This window comes from Lepidochelys kempii, chromosome 11 (genome assembly GCF_965140265.1).
Source record: "Lepidochelys kempii isolate rLepKem1 chromosome 11, rLepKem1.hap2, whole genome shotgun sequence".
NCBI lineage: Eukaryota > Metazoa > Chordata > Testudines > Cheloniidae > Lepidochelys > Lepidochelys kempii.
This window is the reverse complement of record NC_133266.1, coordinates 20,213,884-20,234,384: the sequence shown is the minus strand read 5'-3', so window position 1 is coordinate 20,234,384 and position 20,501 is coordinate 20,213,884. Positions and strand designations below refer to the sequence as shown.

At 42.1% G+C, this 20,501-nt stretch overlaps 1 protein-coding gene across 3 annotated transcripts in view; it reads right to left on the bottom strand.

Annotated features, from left to right (window-relative positions):
* Positions 1-20,159, bottom strand: part of SPOPL (speckle type BTB/POZ protein like) — a 62,396-nt gene extending 42,237 nt beyond the window's left edge. Inside the window, exon 1 of one of the 3 annotated variants that reach the window (XM_073305374.1) lies at positions 19,963-20,159. The gene's annotated coding sequence lies outside the window, so the exon portion shown is untranslated. Of the gene's footprint in view, positions 1-2,631; positions 2,685-19,962 lie in introns of those variants that run through there. The other 2 variants (XM_073305372.1, XM_073305373.1) reach the window with 2 other exon arrangements.
* Positions 20,160-20,501: the final 342 nt, after the last annotated feature.

Sequence of the window (20,501 nt, the reverse complement as noted above, 5' to 3'; positions counted from 1 at the left end):
TCATTCACAATTAAGAACCCAATTGGAGTTGAAAAAGGAGTTTGTTTTCCTCTTCCAAACTATAAATAAAACTAGGTGTGAACATGTGAGAGGATGAGGTCTACCACTTCTAAAATCTTCAAAGAATGATGATCAGAAACAACTAGTTCAATTTGCTAATTAAGTACTTTCTTTAATAAGTTACTGAGTTTTAAATGCAAACATGTTCTGATAAACTTTTCTTCTTATGTATCCAGCACTTTGAAGAGTACTATTTAATAAAACTAAAATGCTGGTTTTGTGCATTTTTAATTATATTTTAATCTCCATTCAAGCTCAGTGGCCAATAGTTTGTGCCAGCCTAGGAAAATTCTACTTACTTGGTTAATGTATTTTTCCTCCCCTCATTATCAATATGGCAAACAGTGGGCAAATAAATTTGTGTACAGAGGCTAGTACACTTTCACGACAATTTTGCAAGGCTAATTTAACCTATGGTTCAATCTATGCCCGTTCTATAATTAGCTTCTCTGCCGAGACAGCAAACAAGAGTACCTCTCAGTGCCAAATGTGACTTTCCCTTATATACTAGGAAACTGAGAGAAACCGCTCAGAGGTAACATCCTGGTTTCAGAAATCAGGTTTATACAAACACAAAAGTAGCAGATCATGATGGAACAGCATTCGCTGCCAGCACCACCCGTCAAGTTTGGGATGTCAAGTGGAGAGCTAGACCCTGGATTGCTCACCCTGTCCCCAGTAACGGACCTATTTGCATCCAGGATCCCGCAAAGGTACTGAGATCTTATATCAGAAGAAGAGATTAATAGGCTGTAGTTAGTATCATGCACTGTCTCCCGTTGCCAAAAGCATGACTGCCTTCTCCTGTTCATAATGTTCTTGAGAATATAAAAACAATGTAATATCGGTCTGTTAAGAAGGTGATCCTGTCCTAATAGTATCCACCATCACCAGATAAAGAAACAGATCTTAAGATGGTTAAAGAAAACTTTGTTCGCTTGCCAGACAGAATGCCATCAATCACTTATCAAAAAGTTGTGGTAGTGAAATCCCTACTTCCTTATTGTTTTGTCTTTATGGTCTCCATTACTCTATTGTTTATCTGTATGGTTTCTGTTACACAATTAATTTTGCTAGCTGCAAATGAATGAATGTGGTGGGGTATGATTGGTTAAAGAATGGTTTTACAATAGGTTAGGACTGGTTAGAGAATTGTTTAATAATATTGTAGTAAAATGATTAGTTAAGGTATAGCTAAGCAGGACTCAAGTTTCACTATATAAACGGGGGGGGGGGGGGGGGAGAGAGAGAAGGAGAAGACGACAAACTCACCTCTAAGACACAGCCTAAGATCAGAGCTGCTAAGAATCCTCTGCACAACTGTGAATCCAGCAACCAGAATCCAGACGAGACTGACCTTGCCTGGCTAACAGTAAAGTCTGCCTGAATGATCAGGATTGGTGAGCATAGCATTGTATGCTTAGCTTGTGTATTTTGCTTGGTAATTGTTAATAAATAGAGGATAAGGATATTACTGTGTAAGGCTCTTTCACTGATAAAAGGTCCTACAAAGGACGCCCTGAGCTCCTAGGAATTGAGTAAGGATGGGTACTTAAATTTACAGGGTTAAGCCTTGAGCCCATGGAAGGCTAAATGTGGGTGCCCCTAGAGTATGCGGGTAACCGAAAATTTTGTGCAGGTAACACCTTGAGAAAGTATCCCAAAACTGGGCATATCCAGAGGCCTGGTGTACAATGCCTAAGGCCTAGACTACACCTAAAAATTAGATCACCTAGCTCCATCGCTCAGGGCTGTGAAAAATTTCATTTCTCAGCTACATCAAGAGAAAAACCCCTTCCCTCAACAGCACTGTAGCCGTACTACTGTAGAGTAGGCGACCGTTCTGTCACTAGCATGGATGGATTTGGTGAAGGTAAGGCAACTTCCCCCCTCACCCCCGAGGAGTGGGGAGATAAAAGTTCTTACAGTAAAGTCTCAACATTGGCCCCAAACCCAACACTCTGAAACCCAAGCGATGGACATTTCTAGCTCACTAGACAGCAAGCAGGTGCAGGATTGTCCTCTTACCGAGGCATAAGATTTCTTATAGCTGCCTACCTTTTCATTCATGTAGCGTTGCGAAGAACTCCCTCTGAGGACCTAGTTCTTGTACTAAACCCCTAGATTAAGCATCCTGTTGATCCTTTGATCAGAAGTGCCTTTAGGACTTTTCTATCTTTAAAGGCTGTCCTGGGTACAATCCCACCAGAAAGGAGTTTTTCAGAGTTAAGGTCTTATCGGGGAACAGAATTACTACACTTCTCCTGAGGACTAAGTTGTGCAAAGAACATACTGTTTCTATTATGATCACAAAAGGACTCATCTCCTTTTTTAGGATATTATAAAATATACATAGTTCAGATGTATAGCAGTTGTTCAAAGGGAAGAGACAATGAAACAGCATAAAGCATAATTTACAAGTATATTTTACAAAAGCAAAATGAATCCCATTCACTAGGGGTGGTATTTTGCAAATGACCACACTGACATGTTTCTGTGCAGAACCAAACACTATTAACCAAACAGACATTAGCTAGTCTATCACACTGCAAACAAAACGCTGTGGTTTACCAATATTGTGAAGCTTTGCCCCTGCCCCTTTCTTCTCCGATGCAGTATGAGGAGAGAGGCATAGAGAGGTAGGGAATGTTCCACCGCCTCATTATATCAGATCATAAAGTTCAGACAGTTATCTTGTTAGTGATTACTCCTGCAGAAATCTGTACAAAATGTGATAAAATCATATTTATGTAGCCCCCATATCTGAAATGTTTACAAATTTATATACAAACATGAGTAGAAGGGAGAGGGACTACATTATGCCATCTGAAAGATCACTGAGTTAAAGTGCATCAGATGTTTAACAGCATAACACAACAAATTAGCATGTCTTATCTCTGACCCAAGTACAAGACAAACCGCTGAATGTCAATCTAGTCTCTAACACAGACTTGTTCTGTGGTATTGGGAACCTTACTTCCGTCTCATTTTCCCTATCTGGAAGAGGGATCATAACTCACAGGTTTTGATGTTGAAGCTTAAGTGCTTTGAAGATGAAATGTGATTTAACACTGTTTGGCCAAGAAACTGACCTTATTTGAGCTAAAACTGCCGTAGGTCAGCAGTGTTACTTGTGTTGACATTATCCCTGGTGCTGCTGGCAGTGAATACTATTCTACCATGCTCTGCTGCTTTGTATAAAAACATGACTTCTGGATCCAGGATATAACCTGAGGGATGTGTCTCAGCTTTCTAGTCTATAAGTGTCTGTCAGGGTTCCTTTGCCTCTCTGAACTCTAGGGTACAGATGTGGGGACCCACAAGAAAGACCCCCTAAGCTTATTTCTACCAGCTTAGCTAAAACTTCCCCAAGGCACAAAGTCTTTGCCCTTGGATTAGGTAAACGCTGCCACTACCAAGTGATTTAACCAACAATCAGGGAAAGGACCACTTGGAGTTCCTATTTCCCCAAAATATCCCCCAAAGCCCTTACATCCCCTTTCCTGGGGAGGCTTGAGAATAAACAAGATGAGCACAAACCAGCCTTGGATTTTTAAGACCCAAAAAACCCAATCAGATTCTTAAAAATCAGAACTTTATTAGAAGAACAACAACAACAACAACAAAGATGAGAACAACTCTAAGATCAGAATGGAAGGTAATCTTACAGGCAGTCAGATTCAAAACATAGAGAATTCCTCTAGGCAAAACCTTAAGTTACAAAAAGACACAAAAACAGGAATACACATTTTCCCCAGCACAGCGAATTTCACAAGGCAAAACAAAGAAAACCTAACACATTTACTAGCTAGATTACTTACTAAATTTATAGGAGCTGGAGGGCTTGCATCCTTGATCTGTTCTTGGCAAAGGTATCACACAGACAGGCAAAAGCCTTTCCCCCCCCCCTCCAGATTTGAAAGTATCTTATCCCCACATTGGTCATTTTGGGTCAGGTGCCAGCCAGGTTACCTGAGCTTCTTAACCCTTTACAGGTAAAAGGACTTTGCCTCTGGCCAGGAGGGATTTTATAGCACTGTATATAGAAAGGTGGCTACCCTTCCCTTTATATTTATGACCGTGTCAATCACCACACATTTGGCTGAGAGGTACTCTTGTTGGCTGTCTTGGCAGAGAAGTTAATTATGGATTGGACACAGATTCAACTTAGGTTAAATCAACTTCGCAAAATTGTCATGAAAATACACCAGCTCAGGTGCACAAATTTATTTGCCCACTGTTTGCCATGTCAGGTGGGGTGGAGTGGTGAATTATCCAAGTAAGTAGAATTTTCCATTTTTCCAATGTAGTACTGATCCGACACTTTGAGATTCACTGCTACTTGATCCCTACATGGGGAGCACCACATCATAGAGTCATCCTGTAGTCATGCTTGCCCGATATAAGGGGCTTTCTGGAAACATCTCCTTTCTTCCTTATGCCAAGTGATATATTTGGTCAGCTCGTTGAATAGCCTTCCTATAATTATCTGGATGGTATGTGTGTCAAGACCTATAATAGGGTCTATATTTCCTTTTGCGCTCCAAGGTATCCTTTGATTTTTTTTGTTTGCTTAATTTAAAAGTGGTTTCCACGACAGTGCTATCTACAGACTTACAAGAGAGCCTACCTGACAGGATATTTAGAGGTACCTAGTACCTGATTGCCTATGGATTCGCTTTCCATGGTCTTAACCAGGTGGAGTTGGTGTTGTCACACAGAATCAAGTATTACATGCTACTCATACTGTAAATCTCAGGCTTTTTGGGGTTGGAGCATCTCCCACAACAGCCACTGTTATGAAATTCTTGCTTTAAAAAAATATCTGCTAGTCCAGAGGATCTTTTGATTTTGAATGGCACTAAGTAGTCACTAAGGAGTCTGACCATGCGTACATGGTTCTAGCACCAGACATGCAGGCAGCATGTCTACTAAAGGCTGCTGATGTAGCTTCACTTTCTTTTTCTTTATTGTCATTATTTTAAATGAGACTTTTGGGAGCATCAATCAGGAAAAGTTTACTTGTGGGTGGACTAACTCCTTTTCCAAGGGCTCCACTGGAGGAACACAGAGTCTGCAAAGTACTCCTGAGAATGGTTTCAAAACAACCTGCCTAAAAAATATCGTTTTTAAGGTTCCTCCTCCATAGGCTCTGGCTCCAAATCTAAAAGAGAGGTCCTTGCTCACAGGAAGATGAATATGAAGAACATTCTTTGTGCTCCCTTGGCCCTTTCTTGTCCCTTCTTAGAGCCTGTACAGTGGAAGGATTTATATTATGTTACTTTTGTTTGGGGGGGGGGGGGGATATTAAGCCTTAGTAACCTTCCTCTGTGGAGGAGTGGCCCCTACGGTCAGAATCTGTAGTGTCCTTCCCTGATGCCTCTGATTTTCTTTCCCAATTTCTCAGATTTTTTGGGGGCGGCAGAGAGAGAAATTAACCTCTCAGGATTCCAACACTGAATGCATCTTTTCTTTATAGGGTTTTTACCCCTTCTTTGTAATATAGAGGGAGAACGGCCTCTATGCCCTGAGAAAAAGGAATTGAAAGGGGGAACCATATCTGCCGCTGTGCTGTAGAAGTATGTGTTACACTTGAAAGATAACTTGAGATAACACTTGAGATAACTCCGTAAGTGGCCTTGAATTTTACATATGTTCCCTAACCACCTGCTCAAGGGAAGGGCAGGAACATGAAACAGCCCTTTTGTTTAATATCATCTCTCAGTGAGCAAGGTAGAGTTACATAAGAGCGGCATGAGAAATGGGGCCCCTTATTCCCTACTTGTTCTTCCATGTGTGGACTGCTCTCCCTCTCATCCCTCCAAAGCTGGCTGTTTGGAGAAGAGTGAGAAAGCAGTGGTGGTATAGTCAATGGATGGTTTGAGGCTCTGGTTAGCACAGCAGGTGTAGCATAGCTGATCCACACCAAGTTGTATCCAGTTAGGCCAGACATTTTTGTGCTCTGTTCTGCCAGCTTCTTTATATCTCTGGTCGCCTGAGAGATGTCCTTACCAAAGAAGCCCTCACAGATGAAAAATAAAAAGGATCCCTTTTTGGTTGTTTTGCCCTATTTTCTTATTGCTCTGAGCAGGAGGTCTGGTAAAGCCTCCCTGCAAATGTTGGAGGCAGAATGATCTGGCTGGGTCTTCATAGGAGTGACTATTGCCTTGATTGATAGGTCTGGTTCTGCCTCCAAGGTTTTGCATGCTGGGGTAAGACCCATCATAATGAATCTGCAAGCTTTAACTGCAAAGAAGAATGTCTATAGCATGGACAAAGAAACACAGCGTGGACGACTCCTAGAATGTCTCACGGAACACCACCCCGCCCACTGTGGATCATGTACTATCCCTGTGGCAACTACAGCAAATTGCTTTAATAAAAAAATATAGGGAAGTGTTTAACGTAATTTAGTAGTTGGAAACCAAGAGGAGAGCCAACATCATGTGACCAGCCGGCTCTCTGCAGACCACAGTTTAAAACTGCTGTATTACAGTATATTATTCTAAACACTTATAGATAAATCCAAACTACAGTTATCAGGTATCTGATAAAAGTATATTTGATGATGCAGCTATTTGAAATAACTTCCCTCACAAAATTCAATTAACTGCAGTGAGTGACTCATTATTTTGGGGGGTTGTTTCTTGCTGCAATTTTTGCTATGTGGTTTGCTTCAATTTCTTATTAATCTTTAGACAGGTTATTTGAATATTAACCTGATCCTGAATAAATATGGATTGTATGATGTATGTTAATATTTTATTGTAACTTTGCTTTAATAAAAAGATTTTTAATTGAATTGAATGTAGTACCCAAATTGAATGTAGTACCCAAACTGAGGACAAGCCACTACTGAGCAAGAATACAAGTTACCTTGCTTAAGTCACATGATAATCCTATTAACATAGCCCGACATAACATTTGGCTCTTTGTAAAGCTATACTGCTAACTCATCAACTTTACTCACCCTCTTCTGTAGTGTTACTAATGTAGTTTTCCTCCCACCTCTTATATTCATGCAGTTCTTACAGAGAGAACTCATCTCAATTAGTTACAGCCCCCAGGAGCAAGGGGTGTCTTTAGTAAGAATGCAGTGTAATTGTCCATGAAATTAGTAGCCATTTAGAGCGTCCAATGCTTTGACTGATTCTTCAAATGTCTTTATTGACTTTTTTTTTCATTTCAGCGATTTCTCCAATGTATTATTCAAAGAGTTTTTAAATTCTAACCTCCACAGCATTTGCAGTCTCTCCCAGCTATGAATCATCCACAAGTTTGATTACTATAAATACTGCCCCTTTCCACTACTACTACTTTCTTATCAAAAATCAGAAAGAAAAAAAGTTTTGTTAAATGTATGCATTCAGACAGATAGGAGAACCACCTCTGAGATATATATCCATCTTCCTACAGAATAAGTTCTATAAACGGAATTCTGTCCATTCTACTTCAGTTATAACTATATGCCAAATATGTCACAGCCCTAGTTGGGCTTCTCTTGCTGGCAGCCCACCAGACTGAAAGGAATCCCAGCCTCTGCTTTCATGGGTGTGTAAGCCTTCAAAGTCTGCACAGAACCCAGGCTCAGGCACTGTCTTAGTTCTTGAGTCATAGATGCACTGTCAGAGTGAAACCCTTCATCTAATACTCCCTCGTGAGAATGGTTACCACACCGCCCACATGCCTAGCCCATGGAACCATTACGGGCTCCTCAGACTCCCCTCATAATTTAAATAGTCCCTTTCTTAGAATTCCATCCAAATGTGAGCGTTCTGGTTTTATCTCTTCAAAGGGCACATAGTAGGTATAGAACGAACAGAGTTTGCACAGGATTCAAATATAGCATTGCCCTTTAATAATGAGAATCACAGAGAATACAAGGGAAAAAACCCAACTCTTATGTACATTTTCCCTCTCTAGCTCATCCTTCCCTTAGAAGTGCTTGCGGGACCATATGCTCACATAGATAAAAGCACATCTCCCCTTCACCCTCGACTCACTCGGCTCCTGCAACATGTTTCCTCATCTTAAGACAGTAAAAAAAATAGCCAAAGAGAAAACAAACAGAGCAGCCTCTTTATAACCTTCTAGTCAGTCTCCTCTGTCAGGTGACTCCCTGGTCAGCCATAATAGGTGACCCCCAGGTGATTTAATTGCTAGGTGACCTCTCCCCAGAAAACAGTTCCTCTGTGAAAGGAAGGGGTCAGCCTTTTTTCCAGAGTGCTTCCTGTTTGAATAGGACACCATCAAGGTTTATCAATCCTCTACTGTTACACCTTTGCCAGTACTCCTGTTGGAATTTCAGTCCAACATGGAGGTAAAAGGACAACAGTAAAGACAATGGGCTGCATGCACCTTCAAAGTGGAGTTTGCAACTTGGTAAAGATATATGCAGAGTTCAAAATCTAACAGAGTTCTTAAATTGTACAGACAGATTCAAACAAATCATTTGCAATTTTATTTTGTAGCGATATACACTTTTCTACAGTGAAAACAGTAAATGATTGCTTCAGGTTACAATTAATGGTCAAGCAAGCCAACTCCAGATTTTTTCGCAAGAATTTGTTTGTTTTTTAAAAAAACACAAAACAAAACTGTGTGACCTTATAAAAATCTTTAAAGGCATACAAAAATGGATTGTAAACTTAAATATAACTTCTGAACAGGGTGGATAAAAACAGGTTTTTTTAAAAAAGAAAGAAAAATCAGATTTTTAAAAAAATTTAAATCAGTTTAAGTTTAAAAAAAATCAGCCTGTATTTAATTTAAACTTATTGAAAATTAAAATAGAAATGGACTAATCCAAAAAAATGAAGTAATACATATTTGATGTCAAGTTTTAAAGGAAGAAGTCAAACCCCTGAGCTGCTGGCAGGCAGTGGCTAAGTACCTGGAACCAGAGTTTGTTGAAGTGCTAAATCTGTTTTAGATACCATTAGCCTTTTCTGCAGGCACAGAGAATATTTTCTTCCATTTCAGTTTACTCAACTATTTCAGTTCAATGACTAGTCCATTCAAAGTTAAGAAACTAAATGATTAAGCTGCAGCCACACTGGAACACAGCCTTTAAACTTTTCGGGACAGAAACAGTCATTTTATTTTATATTTGCACAGTGCCTAGCACAACGGGGTCCTCGGCTTTATCTCAATACAAAAGGAACAACTGGTGTACTGTCAACATCAAATGAACAATCTGTCTGCCCTGACAGCTGTCCATGTACAGAGTGACAATTTCTCTGCCTTGCCTGGCCCTTCAGTCCCCCTCATTATCCCAGAAATGTTCCCTAGCCATGATTCCCCTCCTCCCGTGCCCCAACGCTGTAAATCTTCAGCTAATGGTGGTTTACCAGCTGAAACCCTAACTCTGGAAAGAAGACATACGTGAGAGGGCATGACCAAGAGGTAAACAGTGCAGTCTCAGGCAGAGATCCTCTGCAGAAAAGGAGAGAGGGAAGGGGATATGGTGTCAGTAGTTCAGAGAGCGGATTCTCAGCCTGTAAACTATGGGTACATCTACACTAGAAAAAACAAATGTGGCAATGAGTCTTAGAGCCTGGGTCAACTGATGCAGGCTTGTGCTACAGAGCTAAAAATAGCAGTGTAGACTTCCTGCTCAGGCTGGAGCCTGGGCTGTGAAACCTAGAGAGGAGGACGGGTCTCAGAGCTCAGGCTCAAGCATCAGCAGGAACACCTGTACTTCTATTTTTAGCCCCATAGCGTTAGCCTGAATCAGTTGACCCAGGCTTGGAGTCTCGCTGTTGCAGGGAATTTTTTTGTTGTGTAGAGGTTTGCCAACTGAGGCAGCAATCTGATCTGTCAGAATTGACAGAGCCCTAGTTGTGTCAGCATGTTGCATAGTCAATTGAGCTGAGAGTTTACCTCTGTAAAAACGTTGGGTTAAATTGTATACCAGATGACAACCCACACCTCACATTGGTGTAGGGCAACCCAAGGATGGACGCAAAGACAAATGTTACACCAGTTGATGGTGGAAACACTCAGTTGTTGATATTTTGGTATATATGATGCTATTAACTGAAGCACAATTAATTGAGTGCTCTAGTGTAGACAAAGAGCAGAAACACTCAAAACTCCTGGCTTGGTTTTAACAAAACATAATTAGCTCATTGACAATGTCTGTTAAAAAGGATGCTTTTTAAAAAAGTTTAACATGTTCTAACCCTTCACGAGCTCACAATTTACATTCCCTAGAACTATCCACTCCAACACCAAAAACAGGGAAGAACACACTGATTACCCCCAATGTATCTGAGGCAACTCAGTTTGGCAATCCTTCTGTCCAGGTAACCGGAATTCAATTTGTGTAGAGTACACTTGAAATCAACACAGCCTTGCCTCAGCCTCTGGAAAAACAGCACAGGAAAGGAAGTAGTATTGATAAATTAAAATAAAGGTCAAATTATCAAACTGTGCATCTAGTTAACATGCTTTACACCACTTTACTTTGGCCACTTCTGCAACAAAGTATTTTTACAGAAATACAGAAAGGTAGCTGTTCATTTTGACAGGAAAGTGTAAGTCACTTTTTGAGAGAAACAAGCCAGTACAGTGATGTAGATAAGTAACTAGATTCACTAATCTCGTAGAGTCAATCTTTCTATAACCTGTAGTAGCAATGAGTTTCTGAATCAGCAAAGAGAAATGCATTACACTAGCTACTAAGTTTCCTAAGAGACACATGCCTACACAAATCCAAAGAACACTGGCAGTCAGTTAACAGATTACATAAAATAATTTACATACATTATATCTTGTACATTTTTAAGAGACTTTTACCAGGTCACTGAACATAGGGTCTTTTGCTCTGTCAAATGTTCTCAAAAATAGGCAAACCAAGTTAAAAAAATTTTAAAAGTTTGCTCCCAAACTGAGCATAAAACTGCAGTTAAAAAAATTGCCAAAGTTACAAATAACTGAAAATGACCCCTAAAAATATCATCTTCCATTTTTGTGTGCAGTGTTATTGTAGCTGGGTCAGTCCCAGGATATTTGAGAGACAAGGTGGGTGAGGTAATATCTTTTATTGGACCAACTTCTGTTGGTGACAGAGACAAGCCTTCAAGCTTACAGAGAGAGCCTGAAGAGCTTGAAAAGCTTGTCTCTCTCACCAACAAAAGTGAGTCCAAAAAAAGATGTTACCTAACCCACCTTGTCCCTAAAACAGACATTTCTGCATTATATACGCACAGCTTCACACTCTGCTTATATGCACATGCAAGCACAGTACTAAAAAAATCTACTAAGCTACAGTGAGTAGTCATCTTCTCAGGATGAAGAAAAATTTCTACCAAATTGAGGCTTTCATTTAAAAAATATTTCCAGCCTTTATGGTGCAAACATTACCTTCCAAACATGGATCAATGGAAATTAAAGCAGTGATGTCTGCCCCAATGTGTACACAACTAGCTGCGGCAGTGTGGTGTCACTGCCTCTGCTGAAGGGGACAGCCACTGCACAGGAAGTAAGGTGCCTTAAACGGACTGTTGTGAAAACAAAGTATTCTGGGAAACCCAGACAACTTAGCAATGGGATATGTGGGATAGGACAGGGGGAAAGGAGACGAGAGAGGTTTCTGTCACTCCAACATGCAGAGGAGTCTCCTGGGGTGGCAGTGAAAGGATCCAACAAAAAGAACTTGCCACAGAATCATTCGTTGGGTGGGATTAATTATTTTTATTGCAGCAGTGCTTAAGGAGGACTCAAAGAAGGCAGAAGATACTTTGAAAGGCCTCTTATAAAGATATGGGGAAAAGAAAAAAATAGGAAACAAGTGGAACAATGGTCATACAGTGAAGCTGCCAAAGAAAAGGACCTCAGTCAGTGTAAAAACTGGAGAGGCATTCAACTGCTGTCCATCCCAATTAAAATATTTACATGCATCATTCTAGACAGAACAAAGAAAGCTGTAGATTCAAGGCTATGACAACAACAGGCAGGGCTGAACAGGAGAAATCATGCATAGCTCAAATAGTAATCCTACATATCTCAGAACCGTTGATGATCAAATATCAGTCGCACTCTATGAATTTCATAGATTTCCAAAAAGCCTTTCACACAGTGGCTAGACATACCTTATGGAAGTAACTATGCCACTATGGAATTCCTCCAAAAATGACACTGATCATTCAGAGCTTCTATGAAAAATATGACACGTCAAGTAATACATAACAGCAAATCGACGAAGCCATTAGAAGTAACCACCAGAGTCAGACAAGGATGTCTTATGTCACCTAATTCAAGACCTTCATCTATTAGTAACGGATGGGGTACTGAGAAAACCACAGAACAACCGAGACAGATACAATGGACTTTCACAGAGAAGCCAGAAGACTTCGTCTTTGCAGATGACATCAATGTGATGTCCCATACCCACTGAGACAGGCAAGCTAAAACAAACGATCTCCAGGCTTATGCACAACTAATAGGGCTGAATCAACACCAAGAAAACAAAAATGATGAGAATCAACACAACAAAAATCACCAATGGCACTTACTGGAATTGACATAGATGAGGTCTGTTATATTAATTCTGAGAGACTATGGGCCCAAAGAGTCAAAAGTGTGAGCATGACCCTGAAACCGTAGTTTTAAACAGGGTTCAGGGTTTGGTAATAGAGACATCAATCTACTTAGAACCATAGAAACCACACTATTATTTTTTTAACCTTTTATTAAAGATACAGATAAAGGAAAACAGTTAAAGCATTTGAAACGAAAAATATTAAATAAGGTTTTCATTTTCTCTTTAGCTGGAGCGAGTTTTTAAAAAGAAACCCCTCTGGTCTGTCAGTCTCTTAGATCAGTGGTCCCCAACCTTTCTTGTGGAAATAGCATATTGCTATTCCCAGAAGACTGTGGAGGGCCCCAGACACCCCGCTGCCGAGAAGCGGCAACGGCAATAAGCGTTACTGCTGAAATGCCGCCAAGAAACAGCAACACTTCTCGGCAGCATTTCGGCACCGGGGTGTCCTGCGGGTGCACAAAAATGCCATGGCACCCGCGGGCACCACGTTGGGGACCCCTGTCTTAGATGGTATTAAAGATGGTAATAACTGTCCTTTTCTTTTCCCCAAAAAGAAGTTAGGGGAGATGGGCTGAAGTGGACATTTTTGCTGCTGCTGCTCAAGTCTGATCCTGTTTCCTAGAAGGCAAAACAAGACAAACACACAACAGGGGAAAGAAAAGAACAACAGAGATGGAAAATGCAGCTTCCGTCTCTAGTGTTGACTCTCACTTGCAACTTTGTTGACTGAAAAAATACAAGCAGAGCACATAGTCTTATCAGCCACTCCCAAAGCAGGCAAACTTGCACCAATATCTGGCTGTTCAGGGCATTGCCTTTAGCTGTCTCTTTGGTCACAGGCTTACTGCAGTGTTGCAAAATATAGTCTCGGCCAATTGAGCCAGATTCTTATCAAACAGAAGGCAAAAGAATAGGAAAAAAGAAATAAGGTGGGAAAGAAAAAGAACACACAGTGGGCAGGGAGGTTTGTGACAAAGTCTCACATCCTGGGATTTAGCCAGAGCCAGTGGAGATGTCATTGAGGTCCCTCGCTCTGGCCCAGATTGTTCTAGTTCTGAAAGATGTCCTGACCAAAGAAGGCCCGGGGTGGCAGTCACGATGGTGAAGCTTGCTCCTTCCCCTTCTCTTGTTTTTCAGTCAGCCAGAATTCACATCTGTCCCCAAAAATTCCCCTCTTAAGGATCTCAAAAGTGAGCGATGGGTGGAACATTCTTAATTATTTCAGCTACCAATTGGGCCTAATTTCCAACATACCAATTTTGGTTTATGGATTTCCAGTCCCCACTTTTCTTGTTTACCAGCCATTATTCTTAACACAGTCCTTGAATTATATCAGTAAACCTTTTCACTTGTACTAATTCAGTCTGTCTCCCCCCTTTTTCACCTTTTCCTTTCAACATTTATCATAGGTTATTAGAACACAAGAACAGCCATACTGGGTCAGACCAAAGGTCCATCTAGCCCAGTATCCTGTCTTCCGACAGTGGCCAATGCCAGGTACCCCAGAGGGAATGAACAGAACAGGTAATCATCAAGCGATCCATCCTGTGTTGCCCATTACCAGCTTCTGGCAAAGAGGGCTAGGGACACCATCCCTGTCCACTTTATGAACTTTCACTTTTCACAGCTGAGCTCACAATTAGGGTAAATTTGTAGGTTCAATTAGCACAACAGGTCTGACATCACGTCTTGGCAGCACTGTAAACGAAACATGTGGAACAGAAAGATATTAGAGCTAGAATAGGAAAAGCCAAACATGCCTTTGTAACCCTAAAGCCAATCTGGAGAAACAGAAATCTTGTCCTCCAAACTGAAGTTGAATATTTAATACCATTGTAAAAATCTGTTTTACTACAGGACAATGAAACTTGGAGGCTCATCAAGATGCTATGATCTAAACTCCCAATTTTTATAAGCGGCTGCCTTACACAATCCATAATATCAGACAGTTGAAGACAGAAAATTATGGAACAGAAATTGAGATAGCTAGGGCAAACATGGAGGAAGGAACCAAACAATATAATAAGACAGGCACTGGACTAGAATTCCCAGGGCAAGAGGCAACAAGACAGACCAAGCACAACTTGGAAATGCACAACAGAAGTAGAACTGAACATCATTAAGATTACACGAGGAGAAGCTAGGACTGCACCAAGAGATCACGAAAAGCAGTAGTGAAGGCCGTAAGTTCCGAGTGGAATAAAGAGGTATAAATCAGTAAGTCAAGCACTTACTTAGAAGCTCCCATCATGCACTAGGATTCCACTGTGCTAGATGCTGTACAAACATATAACAAAGACAGTTCTTGCCTCAAAGACCGTACAGTCCAAGATGCATAACATCTTTAAAATGGGGTGTTAGACACCTGCTAGTCTGGCAGTCCTCCAAGCTGATGCTCAGTTTTGGGTAGAATGGGGTCTGGTGTAGGAGCGACCCCCACTAGTGCCACACCAGCAGAAGACTCTTAATTTGAATGCAATCTGAATAAATTAATTTGAGGGGAGGGGGTAAATCCATCAATTTATTGTTGACACAACATCAGTAATTGATAGTGTGTGTGGAAGGGCAACATAATTGATTGGTGTATGTGGGGCTGGGCAGGAATAGCAGGATGCAGAGTTCAGCCAGTGGAAAGCCAGGGTCTAGAGCCCTGCAGCAACACTGGAATCCTGCAGGTCCAGCCAGATCCACTGCCATAATCACAGGAGCAGGTAAAATGTACTTTGCTGTGGATGGTATTGGGTGGGCAAAAAAACAAAAACTCACCAGAGGGCAGAAATTCGCAGAAAAACACTAAATCTCTCATCAGTTTGTCATAAATAGAATTTCAGCAATGTAAAGCAAGTTTGTTTGTTTTTTTTAAAATAAAGGTTTCAATACTTAAATTTAACCAAGGGATAGAAAGAGATGTGAAATTATAACAGGAGTTAGTATTTTTACATGGTTTAAGCAAGATTTGTTTTATTCTTTTACTAGTAAAAAATGTGCCTGAATTCCTTTTATATATTAACTGACTTTATTTTTTTTGTAGCATGTGGGATTTGCGGGATCTAAGGTTTTTGCAGGTGGGAATGGGATAAACTTGCAAGAAACAATGCGGGAGTGGATATTGCAGGACAGAAGCAGGATTTTAAAAAATAGGCTGTGTCTACAATGGCACTTCCATTGTTAAAACTTATCGCTCGGTGGTGTGAAAAAACACACCCCTGAACGACAAAAGTTTTAACGATGGAAAGTGCTGGTGTGGACAGCTTCATCAGCGGGAGCTGTGCTCCCGCTGACAAAGCTACCGCCCCTCGTTGGAGGTGATTTTATTTTGTCACTGGGAGAGCTCCCATCAATAAAGAGCAGCTTCACTGTGCACCTTACAACGGTGCAGCTACAGTGGCACAGCTGCACTGTTGTAAAGTGTTCAGTGTAGTCATAGTCCCACACAGGCCTCTACCAGGGTCTTCTGCCCATGTGGTGAGGGAGGGACTCAAGCAGCAGCAGAGGGCGTGGCTCCGGGCTCCATACGTTTTGATTGGCGATTAGACTTGGGTCATGGGTGTTGGGTAAAATTCCCAAGTAATTTATATACATATGAATAAATACATTTATATTTAGCTGCATATATAAAATTTTAAATAAGTTAAGAAGATACCCAGAAAGCAAAGAAGGATGGCTTAAAAAAAAGACATTGATTCTTAAAAATACTCCACAAAATCAGGGTATTTTACAAAAGCAATACTTAGTCTGACATTGCTTGCAATCAGTTACCTTAGTTTAACATCTAATGGCCTCAGTTAGAATGCCTTATTCTGGCAGAAAATCTTAACGTTATTGAAGTTTTGCCTAAGAATTTCCTTTTCCAAAAACACATGAATGCTTCTCAATAGCATGATCCAGTCAGAGAATGCTACTAGAGGAAAAGCCATCCCAAATCTACTTCTGACCAGTACAGTGGAAAAAAACAGAATGGGAAAATGATGAGGAATCTTGGTACTTGTAACTCGTGTTATTATATAGAGCCCATCACCATAGCATCTGAGCAGCTAGAACTCACTATGGTAAGAAACAGTTTCAGAATACGAAGTTCTGCAAGGGTGCAGGATGTAAAAAGAAAAGTGAAGTACAATACAAAAAGGCTGAGGTTTTAAAAAAGCTTGTAGCTCAAACAGGAGACAAAAAACAAAACAAAACAAAAACAAGCAAGAGTCAGTAGAAAGAGAAATCATCAACTTAAACGTTACTCAAAACTGAATCCAACGCCTATTATTTCAATAAACAAAACATATTTGAAAAAATATTTTTTAAAACATTTACTTTGTGCATTTGACAGTAACTGGTTTAACTATTCTCCCTGCATAAGTCAGTTTCTTTTATTTGCAGCTCAGAAAGTTCAGATACTCATAAAACCACAAAAATTAGCAAAGGGATTTACTTAACTGAAATTACTTTTATTGAATTTTCTGAAAATAACTAGCCTTCAAGCTGATATCCCTCTAAGAACTGTAATCAGTATGTATTGACTTTTAAAAGACAGACAAGCTTTTCCTATTTTTAATAATCAGGAGATTTTTGCCATTGTTTCTTCTTTTTTTTTTTTGCTGGCATATAAATTTATGGATAGCTACCGACAGGTTTAATTGACCATGGTCTTCATGGATAATCATGCATATGGCCCTACTTGAATTGCAGGATGATTATCAAAAAATTGCAGCTGAGTTGTAGACAAGAGATGGAAAATTGTGGAAAAGTAATAATGAACCTTATTATTTGCGGTAATAAAGTCCATTATTACTTTTCTGCACTTTTCCACTGTCGGCCACCTGGGGCTGAGAGTGGGGGCTCCCGCTGTTGGCAGCCCACGGCTGAGAGCGGGGTGCCCCGGGTCTCCCACCATCATAACTGCAGTGGAAGCCTAATATTGCAGAATCTACAATTTCTGCAATATCACAAGTTAAATAAGGCCTTGATTATGTAACTAAAAATTCAACAAGTTACATACTCTGAAATCAATTATTTGTTGTTGAAATTAAAATCTGGTAGAAGTCTGTTTAATGGCTATTCAGTGTGGCACGAAGACCAAAGAAGAATATTTCTGGATATTTTAAAAATATGTCAACTTGAGATCTAGTCAGTTTCAAAGGACTGAGTCAGAAGTAGTTTCAGATACTATACTTGTCCCTGCAGTGTTTTGTGGTTTTACAAATATTATTTTAAAATGTTTCTCTTTCCCCTATGGCTGTCTGAAAGATCCACACAAAGAGAAAAATGACTATGCAGCAGAAACAGTCATACAAACACGCTGTTAAATGCAAAGAACAAATCAAGAATTAGAGAAAAAATGTATTTCCCTACTCTCAGGTATAGGACTCCTAGGAGTTAGCTGTAAGAACATTAAGTAAATTTCAGGCATCTGTGTGATTTCTAAATTTCCTGTGCCCCCTTAACATGCTCACCCTGTTTTATTCCTTCAGAACAGTTAAGTAAAACAGATTGCTTTCCAGAATTATGAAAATAGGAACAAATCAATCTCAGAAAAGCCTTTAGAAATAGATGGTTTTGTCTGAAAACTTTAACTAAAAAAGCCCCATGTTATCCCACATGATACCTCAACTTCAATTCCAGCACCAGAAGAATTCCTTTGTACTGTTCAAACCACATGAAACACTGACTGCATAATTTATTCTGCAGAAGTGTTATAAAGAGTAGGAAAGAACCAGCTTAGATATCAGATCCCACATTGACTTTGCATGGCTGACAGCTAGAAACTCCATCTTTTGTTTCATGTAAACACATTTAATTTGAAAGCCACTGACCCTCAAACATCAGACAAATGATTTTTTTTAAATTAACCCTTGGATACGTATGGATGAACACCACCATATAAGAGCTAGGCATTAATAGGAATAAAAATATAAATACTCTTACAGAGCAAAACTGCACTTTAAAAGTAAACTAAGCTATCATGTTTCAGAGTAGCAGCTGTGTTACTCTGTATTCGTAAAAAGAAAAGGAGTAGTTGTGACACCTTAGAGACTATCCAATTTATTTGAGCATAAGCTTTCGTGAGCTACAGCTCACTTCATCGGATGCATTCAGTGGAAAATACAGTGGGGAGATTTATATACACAGAGAAAATGAAACAATGGGTGTTACCATACACACTGTAAGGAGAGTGATCACTTAAGATGAGCTAATACCAGTGTGTATGTGTGTGGTGGGGGTGAGGTGAGGGCTGGCAGAGAAAACCTTATGTAGCGATAGTCAAGGTGGGCCATTTCCACAGTTGACAAGAATGTCTGAGGAATTTTCTCAGCCGCCCTCCCCCCCCCCCCCCCCCCAGCGCTCTACCTCCTAGGTTAATGATCAGGTTGATACAACTTGTTTTGGGGGTAAGGAAGGACGCAGACCAGTGCTTTCTACAGTCACTATTCATTAAAAAAATTCCCAAAATTAACTCATCTGTTAGAATAGAACTCATTCACCAAATAGCTGCTGCAGCACTCAGGTGCACAAGTATCAAGAGCTCAGCAAAAGGAACCAAGGAACCTTCCTGCCCTGTTTCCAAGCTACTACCCCAATGTGAACAGAAGCTCCACATTTGAAACAAGGAGTCCACAGTTTTCATTGCCTATTCAGACCCCTAGATAAGAGGAGAAAAGGGTTGGGTATGTGATAGATTACAAGCAGAAAGAAATGTAAGAGGTATCTGAGGAAAAGCCAGAAGACCCTCTCCCCCGTGCTTTCCTTGGGGGACGTGTAAGTAATGGAAAAAGTAGGGGAACGGGGGGACACTGACCCTTCTCTATGACTCTACCCTGCATCACCCCCCCAGATAAGCTGAACTCCACACGCTTTCCTTGCACAATCCCCCCATCCTGGGGAGCAGCTGCTAGGGGAAGGGGAGTGGAGTCCCAGCCAGTGTGCAGGACTGGGGGCAAGGCCTCACTCCCCTGCCTGGCACCCCTACCCCTCTGGGGTCCAGCGTGCCAGGCCTCGCTATGAGAGAAGGGCCGAGATCGCGGCCCCTCCGCTGGGGCCTGGGGGCGGGACGGGGACAGTCAGAGCTCGCTGCCGCAGGAGCGCTGTCACGGGGAGGAAGGCTGCGGTCTCCGGGAGGGGGCGGTGCGTAGACCTGCCCCCGGCAGTCCCGGGCACGCCCCGGCGGAGGGGCGCGGAGAGCCACTGGCCCGGGACGCGGGGCCTCCCTACTGCCTGCGGAGCCCGTGTGCCCCGGCGGCCCGAGCGCGGGGGGGAGGGGGGGGGCGCGGGCGACAGAGCCCGGGCTGCTAGCAAAGGCCAAGGGCGGAGACCCCCCCCCCACCTCCCGGGTGCAGACTGAGGATCCCTGGGGCTCGGGAACTTACCGGAGCGCGGCGCGGGCTAAGCGGCTCGGCGGCGGGTCTCATGCTGGCGGGCGGTCACTGGTGCCCGGTGGGAGGGGGGAGCGGCGAGGCAGGGCGGTCACGGAGCCACATTTCCGCCCCCTCACAACCTTCCTTGCTACGAGCGCCGGGGACGAAGCCCAGACCCCCCGCCCCAACCCACCCCTGCCCGACACCTCCCGGCTCCCGTACAGCCCCAGCCGCCTCACTTCCGGGCAGGGAGGGGGTCACGCTGCGTGCAGGGATGATCTCACATCCGGGTTCTCGGGGGGACGGGCGCTGCCACGTGCTGCGCAGGCGAGGGCTCTGCTCCCCGCGCGCGCTCCGCCCGCCAGTCTAACGGCGGCGCCAGAGCCCGCAACGCGGCGTCCGCCCCGGGCCCGCAGGTGTGACGAGCGGGGGCTTTGTCACGAGCCTGGGGGTCGCGTTGCCTCTCGGCTTGGGGCGGTCTCTGCCCGGTTTCCTTGGCAACGCTGCCTAGGAAACCCAGTCAGAGCCGGGCATGCCCTGCCAGCCAGACG